Genomic DNA, 25,816 nt, shown 5'->3' with positions numbered 1-25,816 from the left:
ATGACGACTGAGGAGAATAATTCAGCATGACAGAACTGCAACCCTTCCGCAAATTTCTGAAGATTTCAACGCTGGGCCATCAACAAGTGCCAGCGTGCGGACCATTCGATGAAGCATCATCCATATGGGCTTTTGGAGCCAAAGGCCCACTCGTGTAATCTTGATGGCTGCTCGACACAAAGCTTTAAGCCTCGCCTGGGCCCGTCAACACCGGCTTTGGACTGTTGATGACTGGAAACATGTTGCCAGCTTGCACGAGTTTCGCTTCAAATTGTACCGAGCGGATGGACGTCTCCGGGTATGGAGACAACTTCATGAATCAATGTGCCCTGCATGGCAGCAGGTGACTGTTCAAGCTGGTGGAAGCTCTGTAATGGTGTGTGACATGCGCAGTTGGAGTGGTATGGGACTCTTTATACATCTGTATACGGCTCTGGCGGGCGACACGTACGTAAGCGTCCTGTCTGATCACCTGCATCCAGACACGTACATTGTGCATTCCGACGGACTTGGGTAATTCCAGCAGGACAATGCTACACCCCATAAGTCCAGAATTGCTACAGAATGGCTCCAGGAACAGTCTTCTGAGTTTAAACACTTCCGCTGGCCACCAAACTTCTCAGATATGAACATTATTGAGCATATATGGGATGCCTTGGAAGATACTGTTCAGAAGAGATCTCCACCCCCTCGTACTCTTACGGATTTATGGACAGCCCTGTAAGATTCACGGTGTCAGTTCCTTCCAGCACTATTTCAGACATCAGTCGAGTCCATGTCACGTCGTGTTGCGGCACTTCTGCGTGTTCTCGGGGATCCTACACGATATTAGGCAGCTGTACCAGTTTCTCTGGCTCTTGAGTGTATAAGTAGGACAGCACATGTTTGGTTAGCTCTATGCGGATCTGTCGATGCCATTGAGAACCGGGTATATGGTGAACGCAGCCCACTGCACAGCTGTATGGCTAATTATCTTCCCACAAGCGCAGAATGCAGATATACTATGTGATCAAAAATATCCAGACACCCACAAAAACATACGTTTTTCTTATTAGGTGCATTGTGCTGCTGGCTACTACCAGGTACTCCATATCAGCGACCTCGGTAGTCATTAGACATCGTGAGATAGCAGAATGGGGCACTCCCCGAACTCATGGACTTCGAACGCGGCCAGGTGATTGGGTGTCAAAAAAAATGGTTCAAATGGCTCTGAGCACTATGGGACTTAACTGCTGTGGTCATCAGTCCCCTAGAACTTAGAACTACTTAAACCTAACTAACCTAAGGACATCACACACATCCAAGCCCGAGGCCGGATTCGAACCTGCGACCGTAGCGGTCACGCGGTTCCAGACTGTAGCGCCTAGAACCGCACGACCACTTCGGCCGGCGATTGGGTGTCACTTGTGTCATACATATGTACGCGAGAGTTTCAAACTCCTAAACGTCCCTCGAACCGTAGTTTCCGATGTGATAGTGAAGTCGACATGTGAAGGGACACGTACAGCACAAAAGCTTACGGGCCGACCTCGTCTGTTGACTGACAGAGACCGCCGACAGTTCAAGAGGGTCTAATGTGTAATAGGCAGACGCCTATCCAGACCATCACACAGGAATTCCAAACTGCTTGAGAATCCATTGCAAGTACTACAACAATTAGGCGGGAGGTGAGAAAACTTGGATTTCACGGTCGAGCGGCTGCTCATAAGCCACACATCACGCCGGTAAATGCTTGGTGTAAGGAGCATAAAAATTGGGCGATTGAACTGTGGAAAAACGTTGTGTGAAGTGACGAATCACGGCACACAATGTGACGATCCGATGACAGGGTGTGGGTATGGAGAATACCAGGTGAACTTCATCTGCCAGCGTGCATAGTGCCAACAGTAAAACTCGGAGGCGGTGGTGTTATGGTGTGGTCGTATTTTTCTTGGGGGAGAGGGGGGGGGGGGGGGTGCTTGCACCACTTCTTGTTTCGCGTGGCACTATCACAGCTCAGGCCTACATTGATGCTTTAAGTACCTTCTTCCTTCCCACTGTTGGAGAGCAACTCGGGGATGGCGATTGCATCTTTCAACACAACCAAGCACCTGTTCATAATGCACGGCCTGTGGCGGAGTGGTTACACGACAGTAACATCCCTATAATGGACTGGCTTGCACAGAATCCTGACTTTAATCCTACAGAACACCTTTGGGAAGTTTTGGAACGCTGACTTCGTGGCGGTTCTCTCTGACCAACATCCATACCTATCCTCAGTGCAGCACTCCGTGAAGAATGAGCTGCCATTCCCCAAGGACCCTTGCAGCACCTAATTGAACGTATGCCTGCGGGAGTGGAAGCTATCATCAGGGCTAGGGGTAGGCCAACACCAAACTGAATTTCAACATTACCGATGGAGGGCGTCACGAACTTCTTGTAAGTCATTTTCAGCCAGGTGTCCGGATACTTCTGATGACATAGTGTACAACCACGTCTGAAGGAACCTCGAAAGGGAGTTCAATTTCACGGATAGTCCGTAGTACAAGTTCCACATCTTCCACAGTTACGTCACCGATGTGTCCATCGGAGTGACGGAATTTAAGACCACATCCAGTTAAATGTAGAATTCTGTCACATATTTCTTCATTAATCAGTTTCGCGTACACACCACACTGCTCACTATAGACATGTCGATGCCAACAAAATCGATACGATCAATCTTCACTTCAGCTCTGATAAACTGTTCGATTTCAAGTGCTTTCGGTCGAGCATATTCAGTAGATAAGGTAATCTTCAGTGTCGATTTTCTGTGGGCATCAGCCATTCTCTTTCTAAGCAAATATAGCCCGCTATATCACGTCATCAGAACCACGTAAACAACTCCGTGAGCGAGCTGTGCGGCGCGGACGTAAACAGGATGTCCATCCCGCTAGCCTGTCGAAGGGCGGCTACCTAGATTCTCAACTTGTGTCACACGACACATACAGCGTCCACCGTCCATTGTCCTCATTCTCTATTGGTCCATTACGGCCAGTGGACATCGGCCGCTACGTACTTCTCAATTGAAAAAATTTACCAACACCGTGCACTTTAAGATATTTTATTTTGAAAGGAACTAGTTCCAGCAATTCATTCTGCCATCTTCATGCCCCTTCATAGTAAAATGGTATACATGTAATAATATAAGGGTGTACAAATCAAGCTTACAAGAAGTGACAGGTAATCATAAAACCGCTTAAGCTTAAAAATGATGAAAGCTTTGGCGTTAAATCAAATCTAAGTGTACATCCAGCACAATAGACTAAAACATGTATATATATTTGTTAGTAGCATTAAACCAAATCTCTGTGTATATCCAGCACAATAAACTAAAATATATGTACACATTTGTTAGTCATAAAACTATTTAACGTCACAGATTTATAATGGAACATGTAAATTCGTTAAAAAGATCAGCACTAGACAGTGCACAATCAAGAGCTCCGTAGAAACAAAGCTCTCATTTTTTAATGATAATTTTTTAATTTTTATGTTTGTTATTTAATTTTTTATTTCTTTTTAACTTTTTATAATAATAAAATCCCATAGAACTCTTTTAGATGAGGCACTGCCTAATATATACGAGTACAAATCTTCATTTAAAATAAAATGTCACACAGTAAGCTATTAAATACAATAGTATGCATATTTACAGCCTAGGCAATGTCACAGATGGTAAGACAAGTACTTCTCACAGCTTAAAAAATAACTTGGCGCAAAACCCAACGGCAGTCGACATATTAAGAGAAAATAGCATGCTTAGTGAACACTAAGAATATTCACAACTATCTTGTGGCCTAGGGTGTACAGTAAATCGGAATAAAAGATATGATTTGGCTTCCTTTATACCACATAACAGGTCGGCATTACGACAGTGAAACAAATCAACAAGAAAGTCAAATCCTACTTAAGCAAGGCGAGTTCTTCAATTCACAGCCAACAACTTCATACAGTTTCACTGGAAGTATAGGGTACTACCTAACACGACCTATGCATAGCTGCCAGAACATCTAAATACTAAGACATAACAAGTTGTGTCGTGATAGGGAACGTGGGTACGGAAAAAAATTAATTGAATATGCGAAGACCACCATATTGTCGAGGTTGAAGCCCATAAAGCGAGTCTCATCATCTATCTGCATTGACACCAAAACTCACCTGTAGTGAGAACATCATAACACTCTCGCTAAACTGTATGGGGAAGTAAGGACAACACTGACACGCTGATAAACTAACCCAGCCCTAATCATATGCATCTGGTATAGTGAAGACATACCGAATTCCTCAAGTGAATTGGGGAATGTGTCAATTTGGGTCTAAAAAACTACTGGCTAAAAGGTGGTAGCTGACAACAGACAACACTAGTTCCCATCGTAAGGAAGCGTTAAATGCTTCGTTATCCTAAGCATAAAAGTAGCGTATAACCAATAAACGGAAAAGATGGTCACTAAAAAACATACGCTCCCTGCCACGGAAGTAAATTGCTATAAAGCGAATGCAAAGAGTTGCAGAAAACTAGATCTGCGAGCTCATATGAAGGCGACGTATAGTAAGCTTCAGGTAAACACTCAGTGCGTTGTAGTAAGGCTCAAAAATTACGTTCATAGTAAGATTCTTAGACAACAAAGTATAGGAGAAGAACTGTATATTGTCGGAAATATACTGGTGAAACATGTAAGGGCTTAAATAATGTAGAGGTACATAAATATTGCTTCTCCTATATTTTATTGTCTACGAATTTTAGCATGAATGTAATTTTTAAACCTTACTATAACGCACTGACTGTTTATCTGAAGCTTACCACACGTCACCTTCATATGAGCTCGTAGATCTTGTTTTCTGTTTTGTAGGAATCTACTTCTGTGGTAGACAGCATGCGTTTGGTAGTAACAATGTTTTTAGTTTATTGGTATCTTATACACTGGGCGATGTCCAGATGTGGGAGAGAAAGGTTTGGTTAGCGTATTTTATTTGTTTTGGTCGGGAAACTGATGCAAAGATCGATCCTAATTACGTAATTAATCACAAAGATCGTGCCTAATTACACAACCACATGCAGAGTGCTACACAAGGATGGCATAAAATCGATATACAACTCAAAAAGACAATACCATACAACCGGTATTATCCTGCTGCGAAAAAATTTCGCAGTACCACTCGAAACTACTGACAGACACAATCAAACTCTACCCTACACCTACAAGCTGGCGGGAAAAAGCCTGGAGTGTAAGATACTATCTTTACTCTTTTTGGTGGGAAATACGTTCACCTGACAAGATGCTGGTGTTGGACAGAGAGGAGTTTAAAAAGTGTATTACCTGTATGCATACAGTATCTATCCCTGTTCGATGACAGAGTTCGCTGTAGATGTCTGCTCAAAAACCATCCTGCAGCCCAGGTAATCGAAGCCAATACACTGTACCACAACTGATGGAAGAAAATGCATCTCAGATCTAATTATACTTCGAAATTGTCGTGAAAAAACCAGCACTAACGATGAACTGGTCATAATGCAGCACATGTACTGGGGAAAATTGTCGTCCTAAAAGACTGCAGAGGGAGTGGTAGTTGAACGTGCATTCACTTCGATAGGCGTCCACAAACTGCGAAAAATAGAGGCCCACTTCCGCCCTCCCTCCACCCCTCCCTCCCTCCCTCCCTCCATCCACCTATGGGGAGGACCCATGCTCCTTCAAATGGCCAGCTGCTCCTCCGATCACCTCGCGGCGACGGCAGGCCACTGTCCCCCCCCCCCCCCCCCCTTTGCTGCTGCCCTCTGCGGTCGCTGGCCGTACTCGGCTTTCCACCTTTTGGCTGCCGCCTTGACCGACGCACCTACGCCAACACAATAAAGTGCAACTTGTTTATCTAAAATATAGCGACAGACCCCCAAGGCATCACCTCCTAGACAGAGAACTGCTGTATCCAGCAACCACTCACAGCAGACGAACCCCCACTGCGGGCCCCTTTGAGTTGGCGGTCCTAAACAACACAAAAGGGATATTAAGTAGCATAAACCCGCCCATCTGGAGGACGCCCCAGATCGCTATTTCAAAAGCTGGGAAAATCAGGAAGACTACGCGTCATACATGACGTGTAGGAAGGGCGATGATTTTGCTACTGCATTGCGGCACATCTCCAAACTATATACGGGTAGTCCGAAGGAGATCTGTGGCTCTCATGGTATATTCATGTCTGTCACTCAAACATATGTGGCGATCTTATTAAACATACCGGTACTTGTGCATTGGAACAGTTAGTTTGTGATCGAAGTCGCTTCCACAGGCCGGTGTAAAGTTTCATCACCTGTATTGTAGGATGACCATATCCAACAGACCATTAATCACACGAGAGGGTTCCTGAATTGCTCCTTCATAAGCAGTTTAGTACATTGTTTTCTTTTTCGGTTGGAACACACCCAATCAGTTTACACTGCCATACACTTTGTTTTTCTACTATGACTTAGTGATCAGTGTCAGCTGCTGCTAAACTGACATTAACACGTTTCGATCCTCTGGCTCTCACAGAAAACTGAACGACGCGTGGCATAAACTATACAACTACCGCAACACAGGCTGATAGAAATATAATACAGAAGCGATGTTTCTCATTGACAAAAATGTGGACGACATCGCAACATATTGATACTGGAAGAGTTTGTGGTATTGTAGAGTGCTTCCACAGCTATTTGAAGATGGTGACCTGTACATTTAATCTCATCTTCCCATCGACAGGATAGCGGATGTCTCGGTGCTCTGTTTCGAAAAGGATTGTTTCTTCATTTTGTAAGTAGGCTGTTTAGGTTTTTATATTGGTAATGCCACGTAGCGCTCTGTATGAAAATCACTGGCTGTGCTGTGTGCAGTCTGTGGCTAGTTTGCCTTGTTGTCTGCCATTGTAGTGTTGGGCAGCTGGATGTGAACAGCGTAGCGTTGCGCAGTTGGAAGTGAGCCGCCAGCAGTGGTGGATGTGGGGAGAGAGAGGCGGAATTTTGAGAGCGGACGATCTGGACGTGGGTCCATCAGAAAGAGTAAATTTGTAATATTGGATATCATGGACTGATATATATATTATGACTTTTGAACACTATTAAGGTAAATACATTGTTTGTTCTCTATCAAAATATCTCATTTGCTAACCATACCTATCAGTAGTTAGTGCCTTCAGTAGTTAGAATCTTTTATGTAGCTGGCAGTAGTGGCGCTCGCTGTACTGCAGTAGTTCGAGTAACGAAGATTTTTGTGAGGTAAGTGATTTGTGAAATGTATAGGTTAATGTTAGTCAGGGCCATTCATTTGTAGCGATTTTTGAAAGTCAGATTGCGTTGCACTAAAAATATTGTGTGCTAGTTTAATGTTGATCAGAATAAGTAAAGAGAGTAATGTCTGAGTACGTTCAGTTTTGCTCAGCTGTTTAAAAATCAAATAACGTAGGGGCTTACCAGCACAGTAATTCATTAATTTTTCTAAGGGGACGTTTCAATTTTGCAGTCATATACATGAATATTGTCCCGGTGTTGATCATCGCCGGAAGGTGCTAATCGCAACACGCATGAGGTAGCACAAATAAAAAGAGGCACTGTTATCTTATTGGTGAAAAAAATAAAAAAATAGAAACATGTGGAGGTCAACGCAACATATGGAAATAAGACGAGTCTGTAGCAATGAGGAGTGCTTCCAAACAACTATATTAAGGTAATGACCTCTACATTTAACCCCATGTCCCACAGCGATAAGTAGCAGATATCTTGTGTTGTGACAAGCTTGCCGCCATCTCAACGGAGTGGTGTCAGTCAATTATTATGCAGTACTCACTGGACGGTCGGGATGGGAAACATGCCATTTATATAGGGTGATGTGCTGTAATACACACCGCAGTAGTAAGCGAGATCAAATTTACCCAGATGTTGGAGGGAACAATATCTACCACACTGTGCAACCTGTGTAGAAAGAGAGTGAGCTGAGTTAATGCTATAGGAGCGTGTTTTGACAACTCGGCGGAAATGGGAACAAGTTGCCGTTGCTCCGTCACCCGTGTACGATGTGTAAAGGTCAGCGCAAAATAAAACCTGCTCCTACAACACGGCGACAGTACGAACAGTTATGGTGATGTTTCTTGTTGGGAAAATTAAGAAGACTCAACATCGAAGCAGATCCGCATCCCTCAGGATCCATTCATGTCTACCATCCAAACATTCTACCATCGTTATTCTGCTCCATCCAGCAGAGAAAAATTACGTCGGATATATCGCAAACGAATCCTGTCTACGTGCCGGCATCGAGCATATGCGTCGATCCTATTAAATACGAGTTATTTATCCATTGGAGCAGGTAGCCAGTGATCGACGTCGCTTGCACAAACCGGTGTAAAGTTTCATCGCCTGTACTGTAAGAGAACCTCCTCCCGCATGTTGTCAGTCGCTGGAGAGAGTCCCTGTTTCGTTGTTTGAGGCACCACTTTTCCTGCTGTAACACGATTCGTACACTGCCTTACATTTTTTTCTCGCCACGACTCCGACGTCTGTCTCAGATTCAAAACTGACACTAACACGTTTGGTCCATTGACTCCCCCAGGAAACTAGACACCCACAGTGTAAATCACATTATGTGGTAATCAACAGCATACCTGTGGACTCTTGGAATGGAAAAGACACCGTCGATGTACTGTAAAAATAAGCATCATAGTTGATAGTGCGATAAATTTAGCAATTTCATCATAATTTCAACACCGACCAGTGACACGGCAGCATGCTGACCTATTTCTGTATCATCGCTGAACAGTCCTTCCACTATTTTGCGAGTACCATCGCTAATGTAAGTAGATGACTGTGCAGTACGTTAATATTGTTAATTCTCGAACATATACACCAGACAGCGACTTACATATCTCCATCACTTCGAACGTAGTGCATAACTTACGATCTTTCTCAATTTCCATGGGAGTCACAGGGCATTCTCGCATTCTTAGGATAAAGTTAGAGACCGAAAGTTCTCGCATCGTCTTTGCCCTACGCTTCCTGCAGCTGACCAGGAGTAGACCGCTACATTCTACGTTTCGTGTTGGAACAGTGCGAACCGAGGCTGTAACTGCTGTCCCGAACCCATCCAAGAGCACAAGATTTCTCCAGATGCGCGAATGTCGAGGAGGTTAGCACCCCTTATCGGTGTACAGTAGATATGAAACTTGTGATGATATAACAGACAGTTAAGAACAAGAAACGGGTGGTTTTTATGGATGATGGACCTCCAGACGGACAGAGTTTGCTGGGTTTTACGTAAATCAACTGCGCTAGCAATTCTAAAGTATTGTTCTAGTGTCTGGGGACATTACCAAGAAGGTATTGGTAAGAGAGAACATAAACACATGCTCTCCTAAGGCTACAATGTTCTGCACTTAAAACACGCTATAATGTTAGATCGTTGTGGTTTCCGACCTATTAGTCGTATGGAATGCAACGCTGTTACTATCCCAACGTAAAAAATATATTTTCAGCGCATGACATACTTTCTCCTTGCAGGTTTCTCTAAGATTAACTATGGTGATAAACTGTAAAGTGAAAAACTAGTTCCTTAAAACATCGATTCACGTAAAATATAGCTTTCCAGAGGTGTATAGCCCCCACTATTCATACCAGCCGGTTCAGAAATTATATTATGCTCCCATCAGTCCTATATAAAATGATCGCTAGTAACGGGAAATGCCTCTTACAAAGAGAGGGACAAACACATAGCAGCGGTGTTTGACATGTGAAATTACACGTCGTTCCGCCACTAACTCCGGAAACAGGACAACTGTCAAGCAGATGTAATACCTCACAAACACCTGTCACAAACTTAGAATCACCGTAGTTTGTAACTGAAGACTCAATTTTACGCCCAAGACGTGGCAGGGGAATGGATTACGTCGCATAAATCTTCGTTCGTCTAGATGAATGTGTAGAAACAGGATGGAAGTCCTCTGATCACCGAGAGGCTTGCTGTTAACGACCACAAGTAGACAGTGCTTTACATCACACACAGAACACGCAGTTGTATGCGAGTCGAACTCAGGTTATGCCACACAACTGACGCATCCCAATAGAGCAACGGAGAAAAAAAACGGTCAAATGTCATGCAGCAACATGTCCCTCTCTCTCTAGAATGCATAATCAGTCTACTATTAAATGCTGCCTCGTTACAGCACCATCTCACCCTATCACTCCGTCACTCTCTGTCGCCCTTCAACGCATACGCAAGTAAGTTTAGAGGCAGATGGTTCTCATTTTCCCAGGAAAGCATCAAAGACAGCAGTCAACTCGTGCGGGTCACTATTTCCACAATAGACATACAGTAGAATTCTGCTTCGACGAAAAATAAAAGATTGTTTCCCTGGTCCCCAGTGCTTCCATCTCAACGTTTCTCCGTATTCCTCTTAGTGTCGTATACTCGTTCCCACGTACACGAATTGTTCTGCACCAATAAGAAGAGATGGAAGTTCTCGCTCAATTTCCCCACATTTCGGAGTATTTTCCCCCAATTTATACGTGTTTTCCGTCATTTTATCGATTTTATGCACTTCTATCCATGCGATCACATCACTTATCGTTCCGTGTCACAAAATTCCTTGTATATGTAGTACAGCTGCCAACACCTAGCGAAAACATACTCCACATATCAAAAAAAGTTTTGCATCACCCCAGTTCCCAGAACTCCTGAAGATAGACGTTGACTGTGGATATTGTATCACAGACACAGTTCCTTTGACTGTTCCGACATGTCACTAAATCCGTCCGCATCTCGTGGTCGTGCGGTAGCGTTCTCGATTCCCACGCCCGGGTTCCCGGGTTCGATTCCCGGCGGGGTCAGGGATTTTCTCTGCCTCGTGATGACTGAGTGTTGTGTGCTGTCCTTAGGTTAGTTAGGTTTAAGTAGTTCTAAGTTCTAGGGGACTGATGACCATAGATGTTAAGTCCCATAGTGCTCAGAGCCATTTGAACCACTAAAACCGCCCAAAGATGTAAACAACCATGCATGAGCATCGCCTATTAGACGGAGGGGGTTTGACAGTCGATTAGTTCCAGTCATTCCAAAAGGAAGGAGGTATGCGGCTCGTGTTTTCTGTGCCTAAACGGTCAATACCGCGTTTCGATCGCGTCCGCATTTTTACTTTGTGTCAGGAAGGGCTGGGATGGATTGAAAAGGGCTGTTTATGGACGACGTGACCCACCAACCACTCTTTGGGATCTATGTGGAATCGCCGTTGAGGAGTGGGACAATCTGGACCATCAGGGCCCTGATGAACTTGTGGGTAGTACCCCACGACAAATACAATTATGCTTCAATGCAAGAGTACGTGCAACTGGGTATTAGAGGCACTGGTGTGTGCAGCAATATGGACCACCACCTCTGAAGGTCTCACTGTATGGTGGTACAACATGCGATGTGCGCTTTTCATGAGCAATAAAAAGGGTTGTGATGCAAAACTTTTTTTATATGTGTAGTTCGTAATTTTTTTCTGCAGGATGGTGCAGAATAAAGATGGTACAATTTTTCGGTGATAGATGTGAATTGATCCTAAGGGATGCAGATCTGCTTCGATGTTGAGTCTTCCTAATTTTCCCAACAAGAAACACCACTGTAACTGTTGGTATCGTCGTCATGTTGCAGGAACGGGCTTCATTTGGCGCCGACTTTACACACCGTACATGGGTGGCGGAGCAATGACAACATGTTCCCATTTACACTGAGTTGTCGAAACACACTCCTATAACATTAAATCAGCTCATTCTGTTTCTACACAGGTTGCACAATGTGATAGATATTGCTCTCTGCGACTTCTGGGTAAAATTGATCTCGCTACCAACTGCAATGTGTTTTACTGCACATCGCATCATATCAGTGGCGTCTTTCCCATCCCGACCGTCCACTTTTCACCAATAACATAACAGTATCTCTTTTTATTTGTGCTAGATCATGCGTGTGGTGCACAGCACCTTCAGGCGTTGGTCAACATTGGAAAAGCAATCATATACATGACTACAAAATGAAGGAACAAAACTGTACAGGTCATCACCTTCAAATAGCTGTTGGAAGCATTCTACATAACCGTAAAATCTTCCATTTTCTATATTTTGTGATGTCTTCCACATTTTTGTCAATGAGAAACATCGCCTCTGTATTATATTTCTATCAGGCTGTATTGTGGTAGCTGTATAGTTCATTCCATGCGATGTTTTCAGTGAGAGCCTGAGGATCAATACGTGTTAATGTCGGTTTAGCAGCAGCTGACACAGACCTCTAAGTCATGGTTGAAAAACATTGTATGGTGGTGTACAGTGATTGGATGTGTTACAACCGAAAACAACGATGTATTAAACAGCTTATGAAGCTGCAAAACAGAAACCCTCTCTTCTGATTAATAGTCTGTTGTATGTGGTCATCCTACAGTACAGGTGATGAAACTTTACACCGGTCTGTGGAAGTGACGTCAACCACGAACAGCCTGCTCCAGTGAACCAATGCCTGTATATTTAATAAGATTCACCAGTGGCTGTAAAGATTAAAAGACGTCTCTGCAGGATATAACGCAAATATGTGGTTGAATGGGTAGACTTGTTTCCAAATTGCGGACAACATTTCGGACAGCATTTCTTTCTGAAAGCGTAACACTATCGGCCATCCGTGTGTGCCTGTAAACTAAAGACCGCTTTTTATGCATGGTAATGGTAACATAGGCGTTATAATCATCTTTTTAATGGCGCGGCCCTTACGCGAAATGTGCACTACTAGGCCATTAAAATTGCTACACCAAGAAGAAATGCAGATGATAAACGGGTATTCATTGGAGAAATATATTATACTAGAACTGACATGTGATTACATTTTCACGCAATTTGGGTGCATAGATCCTGAGAAATCAGTACCCAGAACAACCACCTCTGGCCGCAATAATGGCCTTGATTCGCCTGGGCATTGAGTCAAACAGAGCTTGAATGGCGTGTACAGGTACAGCTGCCCATGCAGCTTCAACACGCTACCACAGTTCATCAAGAGTAGTGACTGGCGTATTGTGACGAGTCAGTTGCTCGGCCACCATTGACCACACCTTTTCAGTTGGTGAGAGATCTGGAGAATGTGCTGGCCAGGGCGGCATTCGAACATTTTCTGTATGCAGAAAGGCCCGTACAGGACCTGCAACATGCGGTTGTGCATTATCCTGCTGAAATGTAGGGTTTCGCAGGGATCGAATGAAGGGTAGAGCCACGGGTCGTAACACATCTTAAATGTAACGCCCACTGTTCAAAGTGCCGTCAATGCGAAAAGAGGTGACCGAGACGTGTAACCAATGGCACCCCATACCATCACGCCAGTATGGCTATGACGAATACACGCTTACAATGTGCGTTCACCGCGATGTCGCCAAACACGGATGCTGTAAACAGAACCTTGATTCATCCGAAAAAATGACGTTTTGTCACTCCAACACCCAGGTTCGTCGTTGAGTACACCATCGCAGGCGCTCCTGTCTGTTATGCAGCGTCAAGGATAGCCCATGCTGCTGCAAACGTCGTCGAACTGTTCGTGCAGATGGTTATTGTCTTGCAAACGTCCCCATCTGTTGATTCAGGGATCGAGACGTGGTGGACGATCCGTTACAGCCATGCGGATAAGATGCCTGTCATCTCGACTGCTAGTGATACGAGGCCGTTGGGATCCAGCAGGGCGTTCCGTATTACCCTCCTGAACCCACCGATTCCATATTCTGCTAACAATCATTGGATTTCGACCAACGCGAGCAGCAATGTCGCGATACGATAAACCGTAATGGCGACAGGCTACAATCCGACCTTTATCAAAGTCGGAAACGTGATGGTACGCATTTCTCCTCCTTACACGTCGCATCAGAACAACGTTTCACCAGGCAACGCCGGTCAACTGCTGTTTGTGTATGAGAAATCGGTTGGAAACTTTCCTCACGTTAGCAGGTTGTAGGTGTCGCCACCGGCGCCAACCTTGTGTGAACGCTTTGAAAAGCAAATCATTTGCATATCACAGCATCTTCTTCCTCTCGGTTAAATTTCGTGTCTGTAGCACGTCATCTTCGTGGTGTAGCAATATTAATGGACAGTAGTGTATGTTGTGAGCAGTAGAAACCCTCTGTGGTCAGCTTCAGATGTTATTTCTGTTGTGTCTAGACAAGACAGCCTAGACACAGTGAGAGGAAGCTGAAAGGCACGCGCTAAGCTAAAGCAGGATGGCGTGAGGTCTGAAACAGGATACGTAATGAATGCTATAAAGAAAAGTACGTAGCTTCTGGAATACTTAACTTTAATCCATCCTTTTGGTACATCTGGAGATTGTGGCGATACAAGTGAGACTCCATAGATACATGCAATGTTACTAATGGCGCCTTGCTAGGTCGTAGCCATTGACTTAGCTGAAGGCTATTCTAACTATCTGCTCGGCAAAGGAGCGAGGCTTCGTCAGTGTAGTCGCTAGCTACGTCGTCCGTACAACTGGGGTCGAGTGCTAGTCAGTCTCTCGAGACCTGCCTTGTGGTGGCGCTCGGTCTGCGATCCCTGGCAGTGGCGACACGCGGGTCCGACGTGTACTAATGGACCGCGGCCGATTTAAAGCTGCCACCTAGCAAGTGTGGTGTCTGGCGGTGACACCACAATTTCTCAATAGTTTTCCTCGAAAAGAACATCGTGTTCCCTCCATGGTGTCCCAGTTGTCTTACTTGATGAGTGTAATCCAACTGCTGAAAAAAAATTATTCGCCATGCAAAGTCACTCTCATGATCAATTTAATTAATGAGTCCATCAAATTGATATCAATGAGGTGCCGCCTGGCAGGTGGAAGAGATGGCTAGGATGCCATTGAGTGATTCTTGACAAGGGTTTTAATTTCTTTTGTTTTCTTTGCGGCGTTATCTTGTAACGAGATTTTTTCAATTTTCCATCTACACATGGCGGGACAGGTTCTCACGATTTGTTTCGTAACCGCTAATATGATATAGTATCGCATTGGTAAAAGGGGACCTGTCACAGTGTATAAAACAGCCACCTTCTCTTGAATTATAGTTTGTTGTCGAATGTTAAATGATGGTGTCTCTTCCAACATGTGAGCCAATGACATAAACGATTGTATTCTCTAATGTCATTTCTTGTGCATGACAGTTTATTTACAGACACTGAACGAAAGAGATGCTCTCAGGTCGCGTAATTTGTTCAAAAATGGTTCAAATGGCTCTGAGCACTATGGGACGTAACATCTGAGGTCATCAGTCCCCTAGAACTTAGAGAACTACTTAAACCTAACTAATCTAAGGATATCACACACATCCATGCCCGAGGCAGGATTCGTACCTGCGACCGTAACAGTCGCGCAGTTCCGCACTGAAGCGCCTAGAACCACTCTGCCACCGCGGCCGGCTATAATTTGTTCAATAGACTGAAAGAAATTGTTTAATATACATTATTATTTTTTTCTTTGGAGTTTAAATGATCCCTTTTTCTTTACTCCAATGACTACATCGAAATAACGAGGACATACTGCAGTGATCGGTAGTTTTCACAGCACCATAGTCGAAGTTTTTTTCCTGATTTTACACATGATGCTGGACATGTCTCTGCTGATCATTTGTGATCAGTGGTGGCGTACTTCGTTGGACATCAGAAAAATTTCATGCGACTGCATTTGAACGTAAAAACAGTACCGATTTTGGTCATAAAGTTAAAAGAAAATGGTTATTTCCTGTTTTTGTGGAAAGAGGACATTTACTATAAGAGTCGACCTGATGTTAAATAGTCCAGCGCAGAACGGCTGGTGCGTTCCCTGGCAGGCCATGACTTTCCCTTGGTCCCGATACTAGTCGTTTATCGTGATTCTGAGTGATGCCAGCATCCCGCTTTGTACTGAAGGCAATGCGGCTGTTCTCGTTTAAGACGGGAGAGGCTTTCGCAAACAGCCAACTTTTGAATTAGCCACCTGGAGCGTCCTGCAGATGGACGGGGTTATGCTACTTAATTTCCCTTTTATATTGTGTAGGACCGTCGCCTCAAAGGCATGCCGAATATCGCGAGTGGCATAAAGGGGGCAGCAGCGAGGGCCCGGTCTGCTGTGAGCGGTCGCCGAACACAGCTGCTCTCTGCCTAGGAGACGGTACGTGGGGGCTCTGTCGCTATATTTTAGATAAATAAGTTGCACTTTATTGTGTTGGCGTAGGTGCGTCGGTCAAGGCGGCAGTCAGATGGTGGAGAGCCGAGTACGGCCAGCGACCGCAGAGGGTGGCAGAAAAGGGCAACCTGCCCACACCGCGAGGCAGTCGGTGGAGCAGCTGACCGTTTGGAGGAGCATGTGTCCCCCCGATAGGTGGATGGAGGGAGGGAGGGGTAGAGGGAGGGAGGAAGTGGGCCTCAATTTTGGGCAGTCTGTGGACGCCTATCAAGGAGAATGCACATTCAACAACCACCCCCTCTGCCGTCTTTTAGGACGACGATTTTTCCCAGTTCATTACGGGTGCTGGTTTTTTCACGACAATTTCGAAGTGTAATTATAACTGTGACGCATTTTTTCCATCAGTTGTGGTAGAGTTTATCGGCTTCGATTACCTGGGCTGCAGGATGGTTGAGCAGACATCTGTAGCGAACTCTGTTATCAAACAGGGGTAGATATTGTATGCTTACAGATAATACACTTTTTAAACTCCTTTCTGTCCAACACCAGCATCTTGTCAGTTGAATGTATTTCCTGCCAAAAAGAATAAAGATGGTAATTTACACCCCAGCCTTTTTCCCGGCAGCTTGTAGGTTTCGAGTGGTATTGCGAAATTTTTTCCCAGCAGGATAACAGCAGTTGTATGGTATCGTCAATTTTTGAGTTGTATTGCGATTTTATGCCATACATGTGTAGCACTATGGATAATGTTGTGTAATTAGGCCCAATCTTTGTGATTAATTACATAATTAGGATCGATCTAGCGTCAGTTTCCCGACCAAAGTACACTCCTGGAAATTGAAATAAGAACACCGTGAATTCATTGTCCCAGGGAGGGGAAACTTTATTGACACATTCCTGGGGTCAGATACATCACATGATCACACTGACAGAACCACAGGCACATAGACACAGGCAACAGAGCATGCACAATGTCGGCACTAGTACAGTGTATATCCACCTTTCGCAGCAATGCAGGCTGCTATTCTCCCATGGAGACGATCGTTGAGATGCTGGATGTAGTCCTGTGGAACGGCTTGCCATGCCATTTCCACCTGGCGCCTCAGTTGGACCAGCGTTCGTGCTGGACGTGCAGACCGCGTGAGACGACGCTTCATCCAGTCCCAAACATGCTCAATGGGGGACAGATCCGGTGATCTTGCTGGCCAGGGTAGTTGACTTACACCTTCTAGAGCACGTTGGGTGGCACGGGATACATGCGGACGTGCATTGTCCTGTTGGAACAGCAAGTTCCCTTGCCGGTCTAGGAATGGTAGAACGATGGGTTCGATGACGGTTTGGATGTACCGTGCACTATTCAGTGTCCCCTCGACGATCACCAGTGGTGTACGGCCAGTGTAGGAGATCGCTCCCCACACCATGATGCCGGGTGTTGGCCCTGTGTGCCTCGGTCGTATGCAGTCCTGATTGTGGCGCTCACCTGCACGGCGCCAAACACGCATACGACCATCATTGGCACCAAGGCAGAAGCGACTCTCATCGCTGAAGACGACACATCTCCATTCGTCCCTCCATTCACGCCTGTCGCGACACCACTGGAGGCGGGCTGCACGATGTTGGAGCGTGAGCGGAAGACGGCCTAACGGTGTGCGGGACCGTAGCCCAGCTTCATGGAGACGGTTGCGAATGGTCCTCGCCGATACCCCAGGAGCAACAGTGTCCCTAATTTGCTGGGAAGTGGCAGTGCGGTCCCCTACGGCACTGCGTAGGATCCTACGGTCTTAGCGTGCATCCTTGCGTCGCTACGGTCCGGTCCCAGGTCGACGGGCACGTGCACCTTCCGCCGACCACTGGCGACAACATCGATGTACTGTGGAGACCTCACGCCCCACGTGTTGAGCAATTCGGCGGTACGTCCACCCGGCCTCCCGCATGCCCACTATACGCCCTCGCTCAAAGTCCGTCAACTGCACATACGGTTCACGTCCACGCTGTCGCGGCATGCTACCAGTGTTTAAGACTGCGATGGAGCTCCGTATGCCACGGCAAACTGGCTGACACTGACGGCGGCGGTGCACAAATGCTGCGCAGCTAGCGCCATTCGACGGCCAACACCGCGGTTCCTGGTGTGTCCGATGTGCCGTGCGTGTGATCATTGCTTGTACAGCCCTCTCGCAGTGTCCGGAGCAAGTATGGTGGGTCTGACACACCGGTGTCAATGTGTTCTTTTTTCCATTTCCAGGAGTGTAAATAAATTACACTAAACTAACCTTCCTCTCCCGCATCTGGATAGTTTCTATGAGTTAGGGGGGTGCACTTGGGCTTTCCATTCAGTAGAATCAGATTTCAGGTCTCAGAAAGGACACACCCATTTTTAATTTCCTGTCAATTACAACACCTCTGGTGGTTTAACTGTATTATGGGGGTACACTTGGGCTTTTCACCCAGGAGGACCAGGGTTCGAGTCTCGGAAACAGCACAGCCAATTTTAATTTTCCGCTAAGTCCCTGGTGTGGGATGGGGTGGAACGTCGGAACAGCTGTGGTACAAAGGAATTCCAGCCAAAATTCTAAATTTCCGCCAAAACTCGACATTGAAATAAAACTCGATATTTCTGCCAACAGTGTAGGTTGGAGGAGGGGGAGGGGTGAGGTAAGGGAGTGGTAGGTTGAGGAAGGGGATGGGGCATACATGCAGCCGAGAAAATATGTTACATCATCTGGGCGCGGAGGTGAGCGTGGTCGGGGGTGGGGGTGTGCGGGGATGATTAATTGATAAATTCTATTGAATTTGTTATGAATTTGATATCAAAAGTGTCCTAAAAACTCCATTATGCTACTATACCCCTTACAGCTCTTCCATTCTCTCACCTTCAGTTACTTTCTCGGCCTGGCTTCTGTCCTATGTTCTTCATTAAAACATAATAATTCTCGTGGAAAACAGAAGAAATTAACTAACTTAAATATTTCGTTTGATGTGAGAACTTCTTTATTTTATGTTTTTTATTGAAAGTTATTATTGAAAGTTCTTATTCATTGCGAATTAAATGATAAGGAAAATTTTCCATTTCGTAGAACTGAAAAAGAAAAGTAATAACGCAAGAATGTCCCTTTTGGTGTATATTCCTTCATCTTTAAAACGTAAAGTAATTTTTCTTTCGTATGAAATCCTTCATGTCTGTCTTCCCTCTAAAACGAAGTGTGTGCTTCTTTTTAAACGCAGAGAAATCTGATATTTGCCTACATCCAATCGCTTATCATCTATAGAAACTAAGCTTCTTGTCTGTCAGGAAAACTGAAAATTAGATGGAGCAGTAGGAAGAGAAGCTTCTCCACGGAGTCAAAGAAGAAAGGTACATATGGAAAACACTGACAAGAAGAAAGGAAATTATAATAGCACACGTGTTAAGACGTCAGGGAATAACCGCCATGGTACTAGGGGGATCTGTAAAGGGTAAAAACTGTAAAAGACAAAGGACTGGAAAACATCGAACAAATAACTGAGGTCGTAGGTTCCAAGTGCTACTGTGAGAATAACTCATGTCGGACCACATCGTACCAGTCAGGAGAATGACGGAAAGAAACGTAGGATTTCTTCGATTTATTGATGTTGTTTCAAGTTTCGACTATCGTTAAATTCGATCCATCGGGGCTCTAATTAGCAAAAATCGACTGAAGTGAAATCGGACTGGACGGTTTAATGTTTTGCATTCTGTACGAGTACTTATCCCGCGGCCAGCCCTCGTCTGCAGGGGAAGCGTGGCTGTTCTGACGCGGGCAACTCAGTTGTGTGGGTTAGGAAGAGTCACGGCACAGCACAGCAAGGTACAGAGGCAGCGATCCTCAGGAGGCCACAGATGCGAGGCCGCTTGCACTCGGCAGCTGGCGCGTTGCGTCAGCTGTGCTCGCAGGCTGGCGGCGGCGCCGGTGCAGGCCGGCGCGGTCCAGGAAGGAGGCGCTGCTGACTCACGCCCGCCGAGCACTCGGTCAGGGGCAACGCTCGCTGTCCCCGCAAGGTTGGTGGCCGGCCCGGGGCGGCGACGTGGGGCGGCCTCGCTGCACTCCGCGCTGCTTCCACGTAAACACTTGCCGCAGCAGAGGAAATCGTGTCCTCTCGGAAATAGCCCTTATCTCTAGCAAACCAAACACAGGAGTTTGCTGAAGTTCAACACATTCTTACAAAAGCGGTGAAGACCACCTGAATCCCAACCCTCAGTTCGGGCGGTGTGAACGAGAGGTTCTAGGAGCTTCAGTCTGGAACCGCGGGACCGCTACGGTCGCAGGTTCCAATCCTGCCTCGGGCATGGATGTGTGTGTGATGTCCCTAGGTTAGTTAGGTTTAAGTAGTTCTAAGTTCTGGGGGACTGATCACCTCAGATGTTAAGTCCCATAGTTCAAATGGCTCTGAACAGTATGGGACTTAACATCTGAGGTCATCAGTCCCATAAAACTTAGAACCACTCAAACCCAACTAACCTAAGGACATCACACACATCCATGCCCGAGGCAGGATTGGAACCTGCGACCGTAGCGGTCCCGCGGTTCCAGACTGAAGCGCCTAGAACCGCTCGGCCACGCCGGCCGGCTAAGTCCCATAGTGCTCACAACCATTTGAACCCAACCCTCAGACAATGCAGGTCTGTGCTTTCCACTGAAACAAACAGGCAAACAGGAAGTTAAAAGTTAATTGGAAAGGCAGCGAAATAGCGAAATGGAACACACCTTTGCTCTTGCGTCACTTTTTTCCAGTGTATTGAATTCCGTGCCGTGGCCATTTAGCCATCTCAGTAATGTAATGTCAGTTATGACAATACGAACTTAAGGACAGCACAACGCCCAGTCCCCGAGAGGGGAAAAAAAACTCTACGCGGCTGGGAATCGACCCCGTGCTCTTTTGCTTAGCAATCCGCCGCGCTGACCGCGCAGCTGCGGAGACGGTGCTCAGCAGTGCTTGACATACAGCTGGGACTGCCAGGTGATTGGCTTCATCCAAACATGTCCGGCTTTTTAAGGTCCTGTCTGGCTAAATAGACAGTGTGACTTTTTTCTCCGTGTACAAACTCTACGGATTGATCGATGAGAGGATGCGGAACAAAATTGCGTGATTTCCATGCTAGAGGCCATTTCTTCAGTCATACTCTGTTACAGAGACTGCGGTCTAATAATCACTGTACCATGCAGCCGCGGTTAGGCTAGGCGCAAATTAAGAAGCGTATAGCATGTGTGACGTGACACTAGACTACAGCGCGACACGCACGTGCCGCACGGGTCGCGCGGGTCCAGCGCATATTGCGACGCGCACACCACACTTCGCACGAGCCGACTGGCGACGCTCTGCGCTGACTGAACCGAAGCGCACGCAACCTCTTATCTTTCTCAAACGATTTTACAGAAACTATTCTCTGAAAATATATGATTTTTGCCTTACTTTTAGCGTTATATGTCAGCTTCGTGACGAAGTGCCGATCACCATTCTTAATGTGATGTACACATTTTAGTAAGACACTACGCTAAACTCAAAAAGTTTGCAACAAAACTTTGGGGTCGCTATGATTTTGCGTTTGGTGCATATTACACCATATGTTGCTGCGTATGAAATTTAGCTAACATGCTGAATTTTTGTTTAGACTTGGGAAGAGATTTCTATCTGCCTCCGATCTCGAGAAAATGGATCCCATGTAGCGCGCTCACTTCCAATCTCACGCCCGCGAGAATGAAATATTCGCAACATATCTCGTATCTCCTAAAGCGCTCGAGACATCGAAACGAAAGTTTGGCGAATGATAGCACACAAGGAGGAGAGTGTTTTGCCAATTATTAAACACACGGAACTTTCTTATCTATGGCGATATATCACTACTTCTTTTTTTATTTATTTCACTCCAGTGACTGTAAATTTTTTAAGAGTTATCGACAGCTAACGAAAAAAGAGTTTCCTAGTATGAAAATAAACATGAAATTTCTTCTTTTATGTTACTGCAAACCGATACTATGAGATTTTTCGTAAGCTATTGAGCTCTGTGATTGCCAATTACTTGTTTAATGAGGCCCTCCGTTTCGGAATTCTGTCTCAATAGCTGCTGTGAGATGAGTCTGGCAAATTACACTGTGACAAAGGAAGTACAATTAAACCAGTCACCAAGAGAAATGTGGCCTTTACTCATAAATGGTGATGCTTCTTCGAATGAGAAAAGGTTAACAACTCACACAAAAACAGACTGGCAGTTCTGTTGGAATTATGGTGGAATCCCCGTAACCCCTTCGTATTTTTGACACTGAGCGACTGGAATGGAAATTTACCAAAGGATTTTATTCCTTCTCTTGATCTGAGCAGTATTAAAATAATGACGAGCGTTCCTTCAGGCGGAATGATAGGCACATGCCAGATACTGTTTACTCACCTAGGGCTTGGTTCAAATGGTTCAAATGGCTCTGAGCACTATGGGACTTAACATCTGAGGTCATCAGTTCCCTAGAACTTAGAACTACTTAAACCTAACTAACCTAAGGACATCACACACAACCATGCCCGACGCAGGATTCGAACCTGCGACCATAGCAGTGGCGCGGTTCCGGACTGAAGCGCCTAGAACCGCTTGGCCACCAGGGCCGGCCCTAGGGCTTGCCAAACTGACAATGCGTGATCGCGAATAAAATAGTTGTTATTGAGAAAAATAAACAATTGATGTGTCGCACAACACAGTGGTCAGTGTATTGTCAGTAGCGAAGGATAATGCACGCAACATGAATGCACAAGCTAGCCATGTGTGCCTTGTGAGATGGAGTTCGAAAAACATTGTCATGAAAGTAGATTTGCCTTTGTCAGCAGCACATTTCAACAAATTAAATATATCTAATCATAACACTCTTTTAGGATATTCCTACTTTCGCAATAATACCGACTATTTTCTTCATTTGTGTAGCCTGTTGTTGTATAATTAGTTTATTAATGCTGATAATGTCCATGCAACAACTGAAATGCTTTTTCTCATCAAGGCGAACCAATTAAAAAATGTTATTTGTGACTGCTTTTCGACTGTTTCTAGCTTGCAGTGGAAATATGTTGTTCACATGCATGTAGTACAGTGTGTCGTATTACATTATTACATCCATATCAGAGTAATCACAGTGAAACTTCTATACTTCAGATCTTGGACGCTTTTTACCACAAGCGCAAAGGGATCACACCTGTGGAAATTATCCCTTTCTAAAGTTTTGCAACAGATCGTACAAATACGCTACTAGGCAGCGAGAATATAACCTTGCTTTACTTTCCTGCCTTGATTCTTAATCACATGATTTTATAATATTCCTTGCTTCCTTATTCACTACCCTCTGTCCCTTCTTGCGATCTGAAAACATCGCAGAGGCATATGGTGCAATTCCAGCGGCCAATGGCTCATCAGTTACTGAAGTATACATTTTTCTTGACAGAAGAAAAACAAAACAGAACTATGCAGATATAAATAACAGAAAAGTATGACGTGCTAACGAAGAAAGCTGGAGCGTTTAAATGGCGAAAAACGAAACACTACCCAAAGGCAATAAAATTCAGTACACAGTAAGGCAAAATTTATCGTATTGGCAATACTGCCACTGCTGATATGCGCTGTTCCGATGTGAGCATATGGCCTGGGTACTTTTCCGCTCCCCGCCTCAAATTTCCCACGGTGGTAGCGAGGCAAGCACGACGCGCGGCGCGAGAAACTGTGCCTCAACCACAACGCCGCGCGACCTGGCGCAGGCGCGTGTCGCGTCCCAGTCGCGTCGCGTCGCAATTTGCGCGGTCCCATTTGAACCTGTGAAGTTACAAAAACGCGCGCTGCGCTGCGTCGCGCCACACGCGCTATACGCGTCTCAATTTGCGCCTAGCCTTACAGTTTGTGTTGAAAATGGTTGCCATGCGCCTCAACGCGTGCTTGTGCGGGCCGTAGCACGTACTGTCTCACACACTAACATCGGCCAGACTTCAGCCGAACAAAGTCAGCATGAGTACCCTTCTCCAGCGTCTCCATATCTGGAATGAGCTCGGTATAGCCGGTACTTTTGAGATGGCCCCACAACCAGCAATCGCACGGGTTGAGATCTGGTGAACGAACGCGGCATGCAACTGGATCCCATCGTCCGATCCGTCGATCAGGGAAGACACGATTGATATTCATCTGAAAGTTATCGGTGAAGTGTGCTAGAGCACCGTCATGTAGCAGCCACATAACCTTGAGAATCGTCAATGGCACTTTTTTTTCTGCAGAAGACGAAAGACATCCCCAAAAAACGCCGACAGTTCCAGCCTGTTAGGCGACGTGGAAAGAAGATTGCTTGCAAAATACGGTCGCGAATTATCCTAGCCAACACATTTCAGCTGCACCGATGCCCATGATTCGCTGTCACCATGCCATGGGGGTTCTGCATACTATCCCACATATAAGTGTTATGAAAGATGAAGATACCACTCTGCGTAACGGTGGCCTCATCTGTAAATCGGATGGATGACACAATTCTCGGAATCGTAGTTGCCTGGTAAAGAAACCACTGACAAAACTGCTTCCAGTGTGGAAAGTCTGTCGCTGATAAGCTCAGCACACGCTGTAAGTCATAAGGGTAGTAACAATTGTAATGAAGAATGTTCGCCGGCCGCTGTGACCGAGCGGTTCTAGGCGCTTCAGTCCGGCACCACGCGGCTGCTACGGACGCAGGTTCGAATCCTGCCTCGGGCATGGATGTGTGTGATCTCCTTAGGTTAGTTAGGTTTAAGTAGTTCCAAGTCTAGGGCACTGAGGACGTCAGATGTTTAAGTCCCATAGTGCTTAGAGCCAATTGAACCATTTTTGAAGACTGTTCAACACGCTCGTCTGGCTTATTCTGTATTGGCGGGCCAACTGCTTGATACTGACATGGTGGTCGCCTTCCACTGTGTTAATCGCATTTTCCTCCAAGTCTGGCATCCGATCATTTCAGGTACGCCCTTCATGATATCCAGCTTCCGGAAACGACCCTGTCTCACAAGGGGAGGCCACGACGTTGGAATCACAGATTTACTTCAGACTTTGTACACATTTAGTAGGCCATTAAAACAACATAATGTAAGTTGCACTACTGGCAATTCCGAAAAAATCGCAAAACAACTTAACGCATCTTTTATGTAACTGACGTGTCTGTGCATAAGTGCCGGATGTTACAGTTCATGGTGGTCAAGTGATCAGCGTTCGGCCTACATAAAACAAACATGTATGAGGTGACGCTCAGTTTTGATTTTTAAACTATATTTTTTTTCATCGGTGATAATATTATTTAGTTTATATGACATTTGAGAGGTAATATAATTAAAAACCAATGGTATTTGCATGAAATTTTAGTTAATTTCATGTTATTTGACTAATTACTATTTTTAATTACATTTAATTGCTAGAACAATCATATTTATAACTGTCGACAAGTAAATGATAATACGCATTGTGTTTTCCTGGAAATGTATGCCGGTCGAGATTTTCGAAATCCCTTATAGATGCAATCTGGTAAGGTACCCGGAAGCAGTTTGCACGTCAACGCTTCGAGCTGCAGAAATAGAAGCAGGCCCCATTTGGTAGTTAACATGCGTAGCAGTGAGACGTAGCGAATGTAGCAAGAACGAATAGTGCA

The sequence above is a fragment of the Schistocerca americana genome, chromosome 1 (genome assembly GCF_021461395.2).
Source record: "Schistocerca americana isolate TAMUIC-IGC-003095 chromosome 1, iqSchAmer2.1, whole genome shotgun sequence".
Lineage (NCBI taxonomy): Eukaryota > Metazoa > Arthropoda > Insecta > Orthoptera > Acrididae > Schistocerca > Schistocerca americana.
This window is presented reverse-complemented; position numbering follows the sequence as displayed.